The 16,363-nt window shown below is 50.9% G+C and overlaps 1 long non-coding RNA gene across 3 annotated transcripts; it reads right to left on the bottom strand.

The window, feature by feature from the left end:
* Positions 1-3,537: 3,537 nt before the first annotated feature.
* Positions 3,538-15,799, bottom strand: LOC105103548 (uncharacterized). Of its 3 annotated transcripts, none has more exons than XR_004141546.2 (6): positions 15,187-15,799; positions 9,816-9,947; positions 9,478-9,705; positions 7,405-7,562; positions 5,333-5,409; positions 3,538-3,721 (listed from the first exon to the last, which is right to left on the bottom strand). It is a non-coding gene; the product is annotated as an uncharacterized LOC105103548 (long non-coding RNA). The 3 variants fall into 3 exon arrangements; XR_010384203.1 differs by having other exon boundaries at positions 7,486-7,547; positions 15,187-15,798; XR_010384204.1 differs by lacking the exon at positions 9,478-9,705 and having other exon boundaries at positions 15,187-15,798.
* Between the last annotated feature and the right edge of the window lie 564 nt (positions 15,800-16,363).

Raw genomic sequence — 16,363 nt, 5'->3', positions numbered from 1 at the left:
CTGGCCATGGTTGTGTGTGTGTGAAACTGTGACTTTTTTTCTTCCTTTTTTTTTTTTTTTTTTTTTTTGACAGGGATTGAGCTATTTTCTCCTTGAGAGAAAAATGTTGACATGCCTTTGGTGGATCGTCTGCCCAGAAATTCCCAATGCAGGAAGGTGTGCTCTTCTATTTTCTCTAATGCACATGCACACGTGTACACCTCTCAGAGCCCCAGATCTCACCAACCCTTCAGGGCCTCCCCTGTACTTCTAGCCCAGCCCCAAGCAGTGTGGGACAGGGGTTCCACAGAGCAGGGCCTGTGGGTCCAGAACAGGCTCGACCGCTTGCTAGTTCTCCATCTCTAGGCAAGTGGAAGAGATTCTTGTTACGGCTGTGAAAAATCACCACAAGCTGAGTGGCTTAAAACAGTACAGATTTCTTCTCTTAAAATTCTGGAAGTCAGAAGTCCAAAATCAGCCTCACTGGGCTAAAGTCAAAGTGTCAGCAGGGCTGGTTCCTCCTGGAAGATCCAGGGGAGAATGTGTTTCCTTGCCTTTTTCAGCTTCCAGTGGCTGCCTGTATTCCTTGGCTTGTGGCCCCTCCCTCCACCTTCGAAGAGCATCACTCTCATCTCAGCTCTGTCATTGCATCACCTTCTCCTCTAATTCTGACCCTCTGCATCCTCTTGTAAGGATGCTCATGATTACATTGGGCCCACCTGGATAATCCCCAGCCTAAGAGGGATTTAATCAATCTGCAATGTTCCTTTTGCCATGTAAGAACATTCACAGGTTCTGGGGGTTACCGGAACATAGTGGAGGCCACTAATGCAGTCTTCCACAGCAAGTGTCCCTTTCTGTTCCTCACCTGTAGCTCCAGAGGGTCAGTCTCCACAGGCCTCTTGCAGCTCTGATGCTAAAAAGCTAAGTGTCTGCCTCACTGGCCCTCCGATGAAATAGGCCTCGCCCCTCTCTTCTCTACACATCGCTGAGTCTCTGGGACTCATATGGTCTCTTCTGTTTGTTGGAGGGGATCCCTGCCTCCTCTGCATCCAGCACCAGGAATCTGACACCCCAATCTGGGGCCTTCACCCCTCAGTCTATACCTGAGGGGCATTCTCAACCGGTGAAGAATTCATTCCAGCCCCAACTTAGTTTAGGATCTGAATTTTGCCTTTTTCCAAGGTGGGTTTCTCAACTGCCCATCTGTGTGCCATGGGGGTGAGAATCCTGGATCTGATTCAGGGGTGTTGGGTTGGTATCCAAGATGTTTGAATGAGAGCAGCAGGGATGTGGGTACTCATTCCCAGCAGTGGTCCTCACTGGCTCATCCTCCCAGAGCTCAGGCCACTCAGTCACAGCGTGACCCTAAAACTCCCTCACCAGGGAGAATCAGAGAGGGATGACACTGACCCAGCCTGGGCAGTCCCGTGGGACCCAGTCGGACAGGTTCGTGTCCTCGGAGGCCTCCCGAGTGAAGTGCCTCTTTGGGCCAGACCGTCCTTCCTCCTTCCCTTTCTTTCTTCCTTTCTCTCCCTCCCTTCCTGTCTGGCACAGTGCCTGGTTCTATGTCAGGCACAGGATACAGAGCTGGAAGGGTCAGTCCCTCAGCCTGTGAGAAGCCACTGGGGAGACAGCCATGTAAATATCCCCTCCCCAGCAGTGTGCCGGGCACTGGTCCCCAGAGTTCCCAATGTGGGAGACAAATGAGGCTGCCCAAGGTGTCAGGAGAGCCTCCTGGGGCTGGTGATGCTGCATTTTACACCCTCAGACACACTAAAACACCAAGTCCACCTGCACATACTGTGTCAGGAGAGGCAGCCATGCTTCAGCTCATGGTCTTCCTGCTGCTTGATATTTTTCCACTCTCCTCTCCTGGATAGCTCTGACTCAGGTGCCACCTCCCCCAGGAAGTCTTCCCTGAAGTCTGGGGAGGTTAGATCCCCTCCTTGATGCTCCCATCACCCCACAGAGAGGCTTATCACGTCCAAGTGAGGAACTGACTATCCTGCAGTCAAGAGAAAGCTACGGCCTTAGAGGGGCCTAGAGTGGGAGAGGGGCAGTTCTGGTGAGATGGCACTGGGCTCCACTGAGCCTGCTTTTTAAGAGCTGAAGGGCCCCTACAGATCACTCAGTCCATCCTCTTTTCTGGGTGGTGGCGCTGGGACCAGAAACCCCCCTTCTGATTTCAGCCCTCTGCTCTTTCCGTGACCCATTCTGTCTGGGTGCCATGACCACCTCGGTGTCCACAAGTGCTTGGAGAACTGACATGAGGGGAGTGTGTACGGGGGACTTGAGCCCACCAGAGACAGGGGTCCGGAAGGCACACTGTAGGTTTTTTTTTAATGGAGGAACTGGAGATTGAGCCCAGTGCATGCTAGGCATTGAGCATAACCACCCCCACTACAAGGCACACTGTGTTGGTGCTACAATTTGGCCATGTACTGCTCTAACTCCAAAGGTGGTACCCAGGCTTCACATTACCCCTTCCATGGCAGAGATGCTAAGAGAAAGACCTGAATCTGAGTTCTTGCTCTGCTTCTTCCTACCTATGTGACCTCTTTGAGCTCCTATGTCCTCATCAGCAAAACGAGGATAATAATCAGATATACCTTTGTTTTCACGAAATAAGATGATGAGAAGTCTGCAGTTCTCTGGCACACGGATATGCCCCTGTCCGGTGACTCTGTTCTCTCTCACTGGAGTACCCGCCATTCCCTCTTCATGCTCTCATTCTATGAGCTCAGACCTCTGGAATCGGGAAAGCAGCCTGATTAAACTGATCCACACTAATTCCAGCCTTAGCCCTCCTCAAAGAGATTCTGATTCATTAGGTCTGGGATGGATGCCCCAACCCATCATTTGTATTAATCTTTATGTTTTTAATAAATATCCTGGGTGATTCTGGTGTTTAGCCAGGTTTGGGAGCCTCTGGAATAAGTTATGGTGGGGTTTTATTTTAATAAAGGCCAACCAGTGCCCTCAGAAATGGGGGTCTCACTTAGAGGTACCTTCACATGGCCCCTGGAACCACAGCAAACAGGACCCTCTCGCTTCCCATGGGGAGGGTGGCATTCCTCCAGAGCAGCTCTGTAGGAAGGGGTGGGGGCCAGCTGTGTCCCCTCCTGCAGCTGTTTCAGTGCCATGGCCCTGTGGAAATCACTGTGAAATTCATTCTCCACATCTCCCAGAGCTGGGCCAGGTGGCTACTGGCTGGAGTGGCTGGTCCCACCCAACAAGAGGCTCTGCGAGCCAAGGAAATACATCCACCCACCTCCGTTCAGCACGGGGCTCCCCCCGAATCCCGCCCTCCTGGGCCAACAAGTGCTTCTTGTCCCAAATCAACTCATGCCTTCTCATGGGAAGACTTTTCTTCACTCAGGAAGCACTCAGCCCTTGCATGTCTGCAGGTTCACTCAGGACTTTTGGGCTCTGGAAGTTGGTCGTGGCTGGATTCTGCCACCTGAGGCCTGGGACAAAGCTGGCTACAAGTAAGGGAGGCAAGGAAAGCTGCAGATTCACTCATCCCTGAGAATGACAGCGGGCGGGGGCTTTCCCTGCAGCGGGGAACTCAGCCTTTTTATTAGCTGCCCGGAGGTGCAGGAGCAGGGGTTTGGCCGAGGAAGAAGGGAAAGGCCCAGAATGAGCGCACTGTCCTTCGCCAAGGACACAGCACTGTTGACGTGGGAGAGATGGGCGCAGCCTCTGGATGGAGTCCACGGTGAGGAGGAAATGGTTTTCACTGAAAAACAAAGTTGAAAAACAGTTTACTGAAGGGAAGAGAAAGAGGAAAAGGGGGAGGGAGGAAAACCACCTCAAACTGTCTGATCATCAAAATCACCTCGTTGGTTAAAAATACAGATTCCAAAACTCGTTCCAAGTCAATAAAGTATTATTCTTGGTAGCTCTGGGTTACTTTTCCTTGTGGCTTAAAAATGTAGATCCCTTGTCAATGATACCACAATAAAGCTGGGGAATAAATTAAGCTACACGTAAAATCAGTTGAAGAATTAAAATCAGTTGCACAGCAAGACGTTTTTCAGAAGGGACTGAGTGGATGTTGAGGAACGTGAATTAAATCATCACCTTTCTAAACTGGACATCAATATTTGAACTTGAAAAGTTAATAATATAATCAGCTTTGATTTTTTAGTTAAGGAAAATCTGGAAATAAAATGAGAATCAATCTTTTAAAAATGCAGATTTTCAACTTACGTGGCTTGGAAGACCCCTGGGTGGATAGATAGCATGAGTGAGGGGAAGCCGTACCTTATGGAATCGACAGTTATGTTTCCAATTTTATAATTAGCTGGGGGCAGGAGGGAGAAAAGGAGATGCAAGGGATCTGGGAAAAAAGATCCTAAAAACCATTTCTCTCCAACCAGTCGTGGTCTTCCCTGGATGACTGTTCCATTCCTTTCTTTCTCACTCGCTTCCTGCTGAATGGTCTCCACTCACCTTCTCTGTTCCCATCTCTTCCTGCCACCTGAATAGTGGAAGGCTGAATATGCAAAATGTTCACATCCCAAGCCCTGGAATCTGTCCATGCCACCATATATAGGACTTGGCATGTGTGAGTAAATGAAGGATCTTGAGATGGGGAGATTATCTTGAGTTATTTGAGTTGGTCTAATGGAATCACAGGGGTTCTTTAAGAGGGAGACAGGAGATCAAAGAGTAGAAGGTGATGGGATGACAGAAGCAGAGATCAGAGTGATGCTCTTTGAAGATGGAGGAAGGGGCCACAAGCCAAAGAACAAAGGCCGCTACTAGAGGCTGAAGAAGGCAAGGAGATAGATTCTCCCCTGGAGCCTCCGGAGGAACTAGCCTTGCTAACAGCTTGACGTCAGCCCAGTGAGACTGATTTTGGACTTTGGATCTCTAGAACTGAGAGAATAAAGTTGTATTGTTTAAGTTACTCTGTTTGTGGTGATTTGTTACACAGCAGTAAGAAAGTCATACACCTCCTGACCTCTGCCCCATGCACCCCACCACCCAGCCCTCTTGGCAATGTTGGATATTTCCCACACTGCTCTTTCTTAAATCTTGTGTCGGCTCACTCCCCTGGTGGTCCTCCCGCCTCTCAGATCCTCTTCCTCTGTCCCCTCCTAACACTCTCCTACCCCACCTCCAATGTGGTCGTGTGCCCCAGGGTTCTTTTCTGAACCCCATCTCCTCTCATTCTCTACTTTCTAGGAGTGTCATTGTCCCAGGGGTGACCCCAAATCAAGGCCATGTGCTCCACTCCCTCATATCCAACTGATGAGTGGGCCTCCTGCTCCCTCCACAGAAAATCAGTATCTCCATCTGAAGTGCATTTTCCACCTTCCCCACCGTTAGAAATCTGGCTCACCTGTTCATCCCTCAAGGTCCAGCTCAAATGTCACTTCCTCCAGGAAGTCTTCCTTGACTGTCAGGCCATATGCTTTTCTTTAACAAAAAAATTTTTGTTAATTTTTAAACTTTACTTTTTAGAGCAGTTTTAGGTTCACAGCAAAATGAAACAGAAAGTACATATATTTCACAGGCAGCACTTATTTTTCATAGGCTATCGTGTGACCAGCTTTTATCGGCGTTATCTTATTTAGTTTACTTAACAAATCTGTGTGGTAGGGATACATTGTCTTTCCTTCCTTCTTTCCTTTTTTTGGTCCAGGTTTACTGAAGTATAATTGACAAATAAAAACTGCATTTATTTAAGACATACAACATGATATTTTGATATATGTATGTGTTGTGAAATGATCACCACAACCAAGCTAATTGACACAACTGTCATGCCACATATTACCTTTTTTTCTTTGTGGAAACAATTAAAAGCTATTCCTTTAGCAAGTTTCAAGTATATAATGTAATATTAACTACAGTGACTGCGCTAGACAGTAGGTGTCCAGAACTTATCCATACTGCGTATCTGAAACTTGGAACACTTTGACCAACACGTCCCCATTTCCTTCCACCTTCCAGCTCCTGGTAACCACCAGTCCATCCTCTGCTTCTGTGAGGTGGACTTTTTAAACTTCCACATACAAGTGAGATCACGCAGAACTTGTCCTTCGGGGTTTGGCTTATTTTACTCAGCGTGATGTCCTCCAAGTTCACCCACGTTGTTGGAAATGACAAGATTTCCTTGCCATATGCTTGTTAGCTGTGCCCATCGGTTGGCCCCAAGGGATTGTGAGACCCTTAGGAGCAGAGATCAGCCTTAGACACTCAGCACCCAGCACAGTGGGATGGCTGGAGTTCTAGAACACTCTGCCTCCCTGCAGCCTTGATATCAACACCTGACCAGGTGGTAGAAACTGGCCCCAGTCCCTCTGCTTTTCTCTTGTCTTCTGGCTCAGAGTAGGCTGCCACAGCAGGGTCCCCAAAGGTGTATGACAACAGGGGTCAAGTGTCCTATCTGGTGCCTGTGGCCCAGTGGGGGCTCACAAATGGTAACCTCCCTTCTCTGATGGGGACCCTGCTAGCCTTTTGGCCTCTGGAGGGAGTCGAGGTGGGTTTATAGTCCTTCTAGGTATTGTGTTTCTGTTCCTATTGTCTCCCCAGAGGGTTTATTAGCACCATCTAGCATAACTGTCCCAGGTTTCCTAGCTGTGCTCTGCTAAAAGAAGCCAAAGACTGGGTTTCTAGCTCTGCTTGGTCCAGAGAATTGATGGGACGGTGACATCCTGGTGGGCTAGCCATGGGGAGGCAGTGGGGACGAAGAAAAGTGACCTAAAGGGGAGAGTGAGCAGAGGGAGACAGAGTTAGGGCTATATGGGCCAGCTGTCCCTCCTGCCCAGAAATTCTCCTTCCTGAACAAAATCTTGGAGGTTCTGGTATGTAAAATAATAGCAACAACAATAATTTTTTAAAATCATTTTGCCCTTGGTATATAAGTAGGTGTATGATGACTCAAGAAAAAGTTAAAAATTCAGATAAGAAAATCCAAATAAAAGCAAGGGGAAAAGAGGGAATCTAAAATTATCTCACAACCAGTCAATGTTTTGGTGCACATCCTTCAAACATTTTTAGTGAATTGACATATTTTCAAAATCAGATTTTTTTCTATATTTATCAGCTTTTAATTTTTCTGTTCACTCTGCTATAAACTTATTTCTAGGTTATTAACTGTTCTTCAACAGCATCATCTTTTAAAGGGGGCATTGCGTTTTATTTTCTGGATGGGTCATAATTTACTTAACCAGTCCCCTCTTGTTGGACATTTAGGTTGCTTCCAGTTTTTCAGGCTTGTAAATACACAGTGAAGAACAACCCCATAGCTAAGTCTTTACACGTGTTGCATGTATGCCCCTAGAATAAGTCTCAGGAATCAACTCTCTGTATTAAAGGATGCTAGGTTTTGTTTCCATCCCTGAGCAGACCCCGGGGAAGACCAGGTGTTTCTGAAGGTCTTGGCGCTGAGCCTTGCACGCCACCCACCTGGCCCAAGTCTGCATGTTCCACGTGCTCCAAACCATCCTCCTCTCTTCTCCCAACCTTGCCCCCAGGCTGTGGGCTCACCTGAGAGAATGAATTACACCTCCCAGCCGGACATGAGACCGTTTGTCTTATGCTCTGGAATCCTGAGGAGATAAAATCTGGGCAGAGCACATTTATGTATTTAATGTACTTCTTGGCGAGCTAGCCCCAGCCCTTGGAGATCACCTTTCTCCAGACTGAGGTTAAGAGTTTACAGGGAGGAGGAGCAGATCATGAGGTGCAGAGCAAGCAGCTCCAGGGCTCACCCCGTGAGGGCCAGAGGGGGGACCACTTTCTCCCCACCTCGGGCCCCAGGCCCACCCCAGCCCCAGTTCCAGCCTCCCAAATCCTGCCTCCCAACCTGGGGCGCAGGAAACGCCAAGGGTCCCTCATATAGTTGAGCTGGCCGCCAGGATTCCGCTCTTCAGAGAAGGAACTGGGTTCCGAGCAATGTGCCCACAACTCTCCTGCCATGAGAAGCAGTCTCCCCCGCTCCCACTCTGGGGCCCAGACACCTCCACAAGGCTTCTCTCTGGCTTCTGGAGCCCTGCTCAGGCCTCTAGTTTGTCTGAGTGCGTACAGTGATCCCCTCTCTGGGGCTCTATCCTTGTTTCAGGCTCAGTGCCCCCTGAGGGCCCTCAAAGATCCAGGGTTCTCTTGTGCTCAGACAGCCAGGACACCCGTCCTAACCCCACCTACCATCTGACCGGTGTATCACATCTTTGACTTTCTTCAAATTTGGTGTCTCCCCACTTTGTGTGAGGCGCACGGGGCTCCCAAACCCCATCAGATCACCAGAGGGGCTCTGTAAATGAGCAGGGTCCGGGGCCTCCCACTGGAGACCCAGACTCTACAGGTCTGGTGAGGCGCCCTGGAAGATGCACCTTCACAAAGGGTGGTCCTCCTGGCTCTACCCACCAAGCTGTCTCTGTGTCCTTCATCTCCACTGAGGTGGGGAGGCAGGGCATTTGGTCCCTCGGTCAAGCAGGCCCAAGGTCAGGGGAGAAATGAGAAACCAGCGGGCTGCAAGGCTGCTTCCTCAGGTAACCTAAGTTCAGGAGCTTTGGCAGCCAACCAGGCCTCTCCTGGCAGGGGGATTTGGCCAGGGGCGACCTGAGCAGCTGCACAAAGCCACCCTCATAGCCTCTCTGGCCATGAGTCCCCAGGCGCTCGCTTGCCCGGGACGCACAGGCAAGCCTCTGTCAGCCGGGCCTGCAGGAGGCTGTGGCCGGGAGAATCAAAGCAGCCGTCCTCTGGTGCTGCGGACACTTCCCCCAGAAGGCTCTAGAAACAGCACACCCGGTGTGAGACGGGGACTCTGTGGGCCAGAGGTGGGTCTCTGCAGACAGAGGCCCACACACGGCCCCTCCTGTTCTAACGCCACACCCTGCCTAAGCCCCGGGTCCTCCCTGTCAGCCCAGAGGACTCAGGTTGGCCAAGCCCCTTCAGGCTGCTGCCCCTCCCCTGCCCCCAGGCAGGAAGCTGGGCCCCCTTCTTTCTCCACCAGGGCCTCGTGGGACCCCTAGGACTGAGGAAGGCGGTGTGATGAGCCAGAGGTCCCTGTAGGACGTGCGGACCCCTCAGATGCCCTACTTTGTTCCAGATTCTTGACAATAAAAACAATGTATTAAATGTTTGTTCAACAAAACTCATTCTCTAGCTCAGCCGATGGCAACTCCATGCCCTCAGTTGCTCAAGCCAAAACCTTGGCATTCTCCTTGAGTCTTTTCTCTTAGACTCCATGCCCTATCCATCAGAGGAGCCTGTCAGCTGGATTCCAACTTATTCCAGAGCCCAACCACCTCTCACCAGTTCTGGTCTGACATCTCTTGCCCAAATAATTTCAACAGCCTTCTACCTGGTGTCACTGCTCCATGGAACAGCCAGGGGACAAAGCTAGGTGGTGATGGAGGCCATGGCACTCACCCTTCTGTGTGTTAAGGACCCTCCTGTCCAGATTTCATCTTGGCTGGTCTTTCTTACCAAGAAAAGCAGTTTTGTAGTCATACACAAAATGAGAGACCTTTTGTATACCTGTGCAAAGTATCACATATCCCCCACATTCTTCTTCAGCTCTCTTGTCCAAGCCAGGGTTTGCAAAATCTACCATCCTCACAGAGACTCCTCTCCAGCTTGGGGACTTTGAGCCGTGAGCCAGAGTGAGAAACTCAGCAATCTGGGGGTGCCTCCATGTTGCTGAGACCAAGGCCAGTGGAGCCCCAACATTGCAAGGCCCTGCTTGGAATGTGCTGTGAGATGATTCTGCAACAGATATGATGATGCAACAGCTGTGCATGAATGACAAAGCTGAGCCCCTTCCTCCTGGGGTCCAGAAGAGAGAGCTCCTCCTAGGAGCTTAAATCAGGACTCACCTTTCTGTGAGACCCCAGGCCCCGTGCTGGGTGATGTGGGTAGAAACAGGTTTTTCCTGGGACTCTGTAGTGTGGCTGTGTGCCTGTGTGTGATGACACATCTTGCCCCGCATCCCCCGCAGCTCCTCCAACCTGGAGGTGACAGTAACCAGGCTCAGCCTCTCCCCGCCAGTCCTCTGACCCCAGCCCCACGTCGCATCAAGGCCGAGCCCTGCAGTGGGCCTCAGAGGGGAGCTCCCCCAGGGTTGCTTTTATTGTTTTTTAATTAAAAACTTTTTTCTTATTCATTTAAAAAAAATTGAAGTATAGTCCATTTACAATATTACGTCAGTTTCTGGTGTACAGCATGGTTCACTCACACGTGCACATATGTATTTTCTTTTTGCTTAATCTGGTTTTCCAAGCCAGCACCACCAGCTGGACTCCCTGGCTCTAGCTGAGTAGCCCCACTTCAGGGCTCAGAGGAGCCAGGCCACCTTGTCCAAGTGAGGACTTGAGGCGCAGAGAGGAGAAGGCCCCAAGCCCATGTGGCCCAGCAGGTCCACGGCAGAAGGGGGATCAGAAGCCAGAGCCACTTTCCAGCACAGGCCAGGCCTGCTGAGAAAGGGGTCGGGCAGGGAAAGAGGGAAGAACTGGCGGCTCTCAGGCTGGGGTACAGCTCTCCTCACCTCCAGCTTCTCCCTGAGGGCTGCTCACATCCACTCCCTGTCAGCTGAGCCCCCTCTGTCTTCATGAGCCCCCGGGTCCTGCCAGGGGCCTCCCTCTTCTGCTGCTTTGTGTCCATCCCTACAGCTCCCTCCCTCTCTTGGCTGCTGCCTTTGCAGGCTCCAGGCAGAGCTGGAGGGAGAGGGGTCTGTGCCGGGCTTGGCCAGTCTCACTTCCAGCCAGTCAGGCTGCCCTCTCCTTGACAGGCTTCCTAGAAGGCACCCCTCCACCCTTCCCATCCCCACCCCCACCCCTGCTTCCCCTCAGCCCTGACTCAGCCCATAAATTACCTGGGGATGGTCGCTGACTCAGCCAGGAAGCCCAGACCCCCTCCTCCCCATCCCCAGGCCTCAACCCCACAGCTGGCTCTCATTCCAGAATGCTTGGTCCCCTCCCCTCAGGAAATTCCTGGAAAATATCAGGCTTCTTCGAGGGAGATCTCCTAACCACAGCCGCAGCAGGGAAGGGAGCCACTGCGGCCTCATCCATCATCCTGCCTCCCAGCCCATGTGTCTTTGTGGGGCTGAGCTGAGCAGTGGAGATGTCGGTCTTCATCAAGTGACAGGCACCTGGCCGTGGCAGGACCACAGAGGAGGGAGGAGAAGCCAGAGTGGGGTGGGGCAATCAAGGCAGGCTGCTAGGAGTTGGGACTAGTCCTGGGTCAGGAAGGACGGTGAAGTTGATAAGTGGAGAGCTGGGAAGGATGCTCCAGGCCCAGGGAATGAATGGCCTGAGCAAAGGCACAGAGGTGGGAGACAGCCCAGGACCTATGTGGGTTGAGCAGGGAGCTGGAGAACAATCAGGCAGAAAGGGTAGCCTGGCAGGGCAGCCTGGGCAGATGAAGCCAGGGCCAGGGCCAGGCTGAGGACTTTGTGGTGGATCTCTGGGGCTCAGGAGCATAGGAATGGGGATGGGGGTAGCCCAGCGATGGTTGAGGAGATGAGTCTGGAAAGAGGTGACTCTTGACCAGCAAGCCCCAGGGAACACTGGTCTCTGCAACATCCAGGGACCTCCTTGGGCTCCCCAGGCCTGCTCAGGGCTGGGGGGTCGGGCAGGGCCTCTGCATCATCACACTCCAGTCAGATGGCAGAGGCAGGGCTCCTGCCCTCAAGGAACCCAGACTGAAGGTCATGGCCATGGCATCAGGGAGCACCCAGTCTAAGGGAGAGACAGACATCCCAGGCCCTTGCTCCTTCCTCTCGACTCGAGTTCCCCTTGAATCCCTTCCTTGGAAACTCTATTAGTCTGTGACGGAAAGCCAAGTCCAGTCTGCAGATAAAACACCTCTTTTTTTTTTTTTTTTTTTTTGGCTGCTTCCCCTCAGACAATAACAACTTTTTAAAGTATAAAAATTCCTGCCCAACTTCCCCCCAGGAAGGATGGCAGGGTGATGTGGATGTAACCATAGTAACAGAGTCACTGAGGAGAGAAACAAAGTAAGCTGGCAGACACACCAGGGTACTTTGATGGGAAGCTGTCCTGAGGCCCCCAGACCCCAGGGATGGGACACAAAGCCAAGGAGCTGTGGGAAGGGGGTCTGCTGAGTTTCTAACATTTAGTCACTTTTCTTGGGAATAGCAAGCCTGTAGGGCGTGGCGGGGAGTCAGGAAGATGTGGGATCCGAGACAGAAAAAGGTGGGATGGAGCCAGCCAGAGGAATCAAAAAAAAAAAAAAAAAAAAAAAAGAGGGAAAGACAAGGAGAGGCAGAGTGACACAAAGAGGAAATTCCTTGAAAGCAAGGATTGGGTCTCAGTTCATCGTGTATCCTCAGCCCTAAAGCTGGGGAAACTTCTTAGTAAAGTGTGCCCCACCCCATCCCCTACCCGGGAAGGTGTTCCTCATCCAGGCTAGACTAAGTACTTCCACAGGCACATCTGCCAAAGCCCTAAAACATTATATGGCCATTCTTGCACTGCCTGTTGGGCCAACCCGCCCCACTCTGGACCCCCAGCTTTGTTCACTGTCGCATCAAAACACCCGGGCTTGGGGCAGCCCCTCCCCTCACTGTTCAAGATCAGAAAGAAAGAGGGAAAAACTGTGGGCAGGAGGAGACCACACAGACCAACCATGGAATTTGGCCTTGAGAGAGGCTCCAGGGCCCTTGCCTCAGGGGCCTGTCCTGTTCCTGAAGCTTGAGGGGGTGAAGGGCAGCCAGGGAGCGGAGGGGGTTGCGGGGGAAAGGGCAGTCAGGGAGGGGCTGGGTTGGGCTGGCCGACTCCTGCCTCTACAGAGGTACGAGGTATGGACGGGCTGGAGAGGTTAACCTCTGTGGGCCCCAACCCCTGAGAGGCACTGGGTCTACTGGCAGGGCTGGCCTGGTCAGGGCAGGAGGGGGGCATCCTGCCTCATTGTTACTGGCTCAGTTGCATTTCCAGAAATTCTTCCCTCCAGTAAGAAAAGGAAAGAGAAGCCTGGGTAGCCTCTTGGGCTGCCGGGAAAGGGGTGGGCAAGTGGGAACCAGAGTTCCCAGAGCTCTCATGGGCCAGGCTGAAGCACTGGGGCCTCTTGCCTGGGCCAAAGGGTCGGCTCAGCTCTGGGACAGACACTGGGCCCCAGCCAGAGGTATCAGAAAAACTGATCAGTAGAACCGCAGCTCGCCACGTCCATGCCAGCCAGGCCGTGTTCGTGGCTGCACGACAGAGGCAGGAAGAAAGAAGGCCTGGTTATCACTGGGCTTTCAAAATTCTGCGACTAGGGGAGATCAAAGCTTATATTTGATCCAGAGTAGTTATTTGCCCCCTCCCCTTTTCAGTGTCTAGCTCTATACTAGATCTTGATGAGGAGACACAGGAGGAATTATTATTATTGCTGTTGTTACTCTCCCAGAATTCCCCCTAGTGTGTTCTGCACAGCACCAGCCTACAGGAGTAGTCCTTTTTAAAAAAGGCAGGTTTGCAGAACTCAGCACATCAGTTACCCACTTAAAGACTCCCAGGGCACAATGCAAATATTAAAGTCTCAAAGAAATCTGAAGAGACCCAATTAACTTTGTTTAAACCAGTGTTTCTCCAGCTTATTTGACCATGGAACCCTTTTTGCATGCAACACCATGAAGCAGAGTTCCCAGAAACACATTCTGGGGAAAGCTGCATTAAAGCTTTTGATGCATGATTTTCTAACTTTGTTCCAGCCACGGTGTCCCAGGGGTGATCTAAGGCAAAAAGAGGAAATGAGCCAACTGGGATCTGGGTCTCCGTCCCAACCCAATTCAACCCGCAGGTCCTGTATTCTGCCTGAATTGGCTTTCCAACAATACATTTTTATTTGACAAAAGGGCTCTGCTGCTAAAACCAAGTTTGAAAGCTATTGTTTTATGGTTTTTCATGAAAATCTGAAGAAAAAGAAATAGGCAGAACTGGTTGGGGGAGGGGGATTTAGAATTATAAATAGTGAAATTTAAAAGGCATTGGGTTAAACAGGACAGGGACGCAGTGTCTGAGGAAATCAACTAGTGTGTAAATCTCAGAGTGCCCTGAACAAGTATTTCTAACTCCATTTTACAGATGAAGAAAGTGGGACAGGAGGAGTTGAGCTACCTCCCCAGGACTCTAACCAGATACCTGACCGGGTATCTTGCCATCCTTCTCCAGTACCAGGGTCAGGAGAAGGGCTCATACCCTCTGGAGGCTCCGAGTTTCAAGGAGGAGGTAAAATTTGCTCACCAAAGAATGGCAAATGAAAGTCTAAGATCCACTGCAGAAACCAAGGTACTGTGGTTAGGGCTGAGGGGCTCAGAAGAAAGGGATTTTAGGAACAAGGGGACCCAAAAGCCTTGTCTTTGAGATCTGGAATTGCCCAGATGGCCCAGAACCTAGCACGATTCTGCTATGTGAAAGCTCACATCTGTCTTCAGTTCTAGAGATTTCTTAGCCATTGTCTCTCTGAGTAGTGACTCTCATTCTTTCCGATCTCTCTTCCTGGAATTCTGCATGGCATAGGTTGGACCATCTCATTCTGTTCTCCTCACCTCTCACTCTTCCTCATTTACCACTTATTTATCAACTTGTGCTGCATTTGGGGGGAATTCTCAGATACCCTTTTTTAGCTCTGTTTCCCCACTGAGTTTGAAATTTCAATGATTATTCTTTTTCTTTTCTTTATTTTATTTTTGTCTTTGGGGAGGGAGGTAAGTAGGTTTATTTATTTATTTACTTTAATGGAGGTACTGGGGATTGAACTCAGGACCTCACGCATGCTAAGCATGCACTCTACCACTGAGCTATGCCCATGCACCTCCATTCTTTTTCTTTCAGAAGTTCTACAGTCTGGCTTTTGAAACTCAAAATCCAAGAATTCTAGCCTATTCTCTGAGCCACTGCTGGAGTGGACGAGGTCAGGCTTCCCACCTAGCATCCTGGGTCTGCTGCGTCCAGCCCTCAGCGGCCTCCTGAGGTCCCCTTCACTAGTCCGGGGGCCATGGAACACTCACATCCTCTTTATGTGCCTCAGAGCCAGCTAGCTCCAGGAAGTGGGTGGAGCTAAGGAGTACAAGAAAATATTGGGGGGAAAGTCTAGTTAATATATAAAACAATATTATCCCACCATATATCCCACTTACAAGGTAGATACTACTGTTACCATAATCACGATGGTCATTGTTGTTCTTCTCCCTTTCCACCTAAGGTAGAATGTCCCCGTTCCTCTCCAAACCCTTGGTTTCCTCACCTGAGGCTGTACAAAGCAGCTGCATTTGAAATTTGACTCTTTTTTTCATCAGTCTTTGAAGCTCCTCTTCTCCTTTCTCCGTTTCCTTTTCCTGGTCCAATGAAGGGTCTAGGCTGGCAGAGGCCTGGGTCCTGATAACAGCGGAACAATGACAGCAGAAGTCCCTGAGCGAGGGCGTGGGAACCAGCCGAGCTTATGGAGAGAAGGACCGGAAAAGGGGAGGGGGAGACCCGACAGCTGGACAGGCAGACACGTCCGCCCCAGCCTTGCCCTGGAAGCTCTGCTTGGCGGTGGGTGGAAACCAGGCTGTTGCTCTTGGACGGTCCCTCCTGGGCCATTCATTCATTCAGTGGCTATTTACTGGACACCTACTAGGTAGCAGGCCCTGTGCCAGGAACAACCCTGCCCCTCGGGACTGTCCCTTCAACTCGGCAAAAAATATTCAGGACCGTGGCTTCTGGGCTCACACCACAGTCCTGCGCAGCAGGAAGGGCTCTGACTGACAACCCTCTTGACAAATCAGAAGCTCAAAAAGGTGCCCTGCGCTCTGCAGGGGCACACAGCAGAGTGGCCTTCACTCCCTCTTCCCCCCCGTGTCTGGGGAGACTGAAATCATCTGGACATCTTGCCTGAAGGCAGCTAAGAGAGATTGATTTGCCACATTTTGTGGCCTTCCATGTGCTGAGGGAACAGCTCTTACTGTGAACCTTTGTGCTGGAAGCTCTGTCTGGCAATCTTCCTCCCTACCACGGAGTTACTTTTTTTTTTTAAGGTATGCCCCAAATTCACCATGGAAATTGCCCAACTTCCAAGTAAAAAGCCATTGGGAACCTTTTCCACTTTGCCCAAGTGGAGAAAAGGTCTGAAAAGTTTGGTGAGCAATTTTTCTTGGAAGCGGCCAGCTGCAAGCTTCTTAATCTGCCTACATGAGCTGGCAGCTAGGTTTCCACTGGACCCAGTCTTTTTCTGCTCGTCTGGACTTAACAGGGTGTGGAAAGCAGACCCCAGAAATTCCTGATTGCTTCTTGGAAGAGCAAGCCCTTAAAAAGACTCGGGGCTTTTCCTTCTCAAGCTCTGATGACACTTGACATCATCACCAGGGCCTGCTCAAGGCCAGTGCATCCCGGAGCAAGGACATCACGTGCCTACCCAGAATGCACATGTCAAGGATCCTGCA

This window comes from Camelus dromedarius, chromosome 15 (genome assembly GCF_036321535.1).
Source record: "Camelus dromedarius isolate mCamDro1 chromosome 15, mCamDro1.pat, whole genome shotgun sequence".
Classification (NCBI taxonomy): domain Eukaryota; kingdom Metazoa; phylum Chordata; class Mammalia; order Artiodactyla; family Camelidae; genus Camelus; species Camelus dromedarius.
The sequence above is the reverse complement of the archived record's forward strand: the minus strand, read 5'-3'. Positions and strand labels throughout refer to the sequence as shown.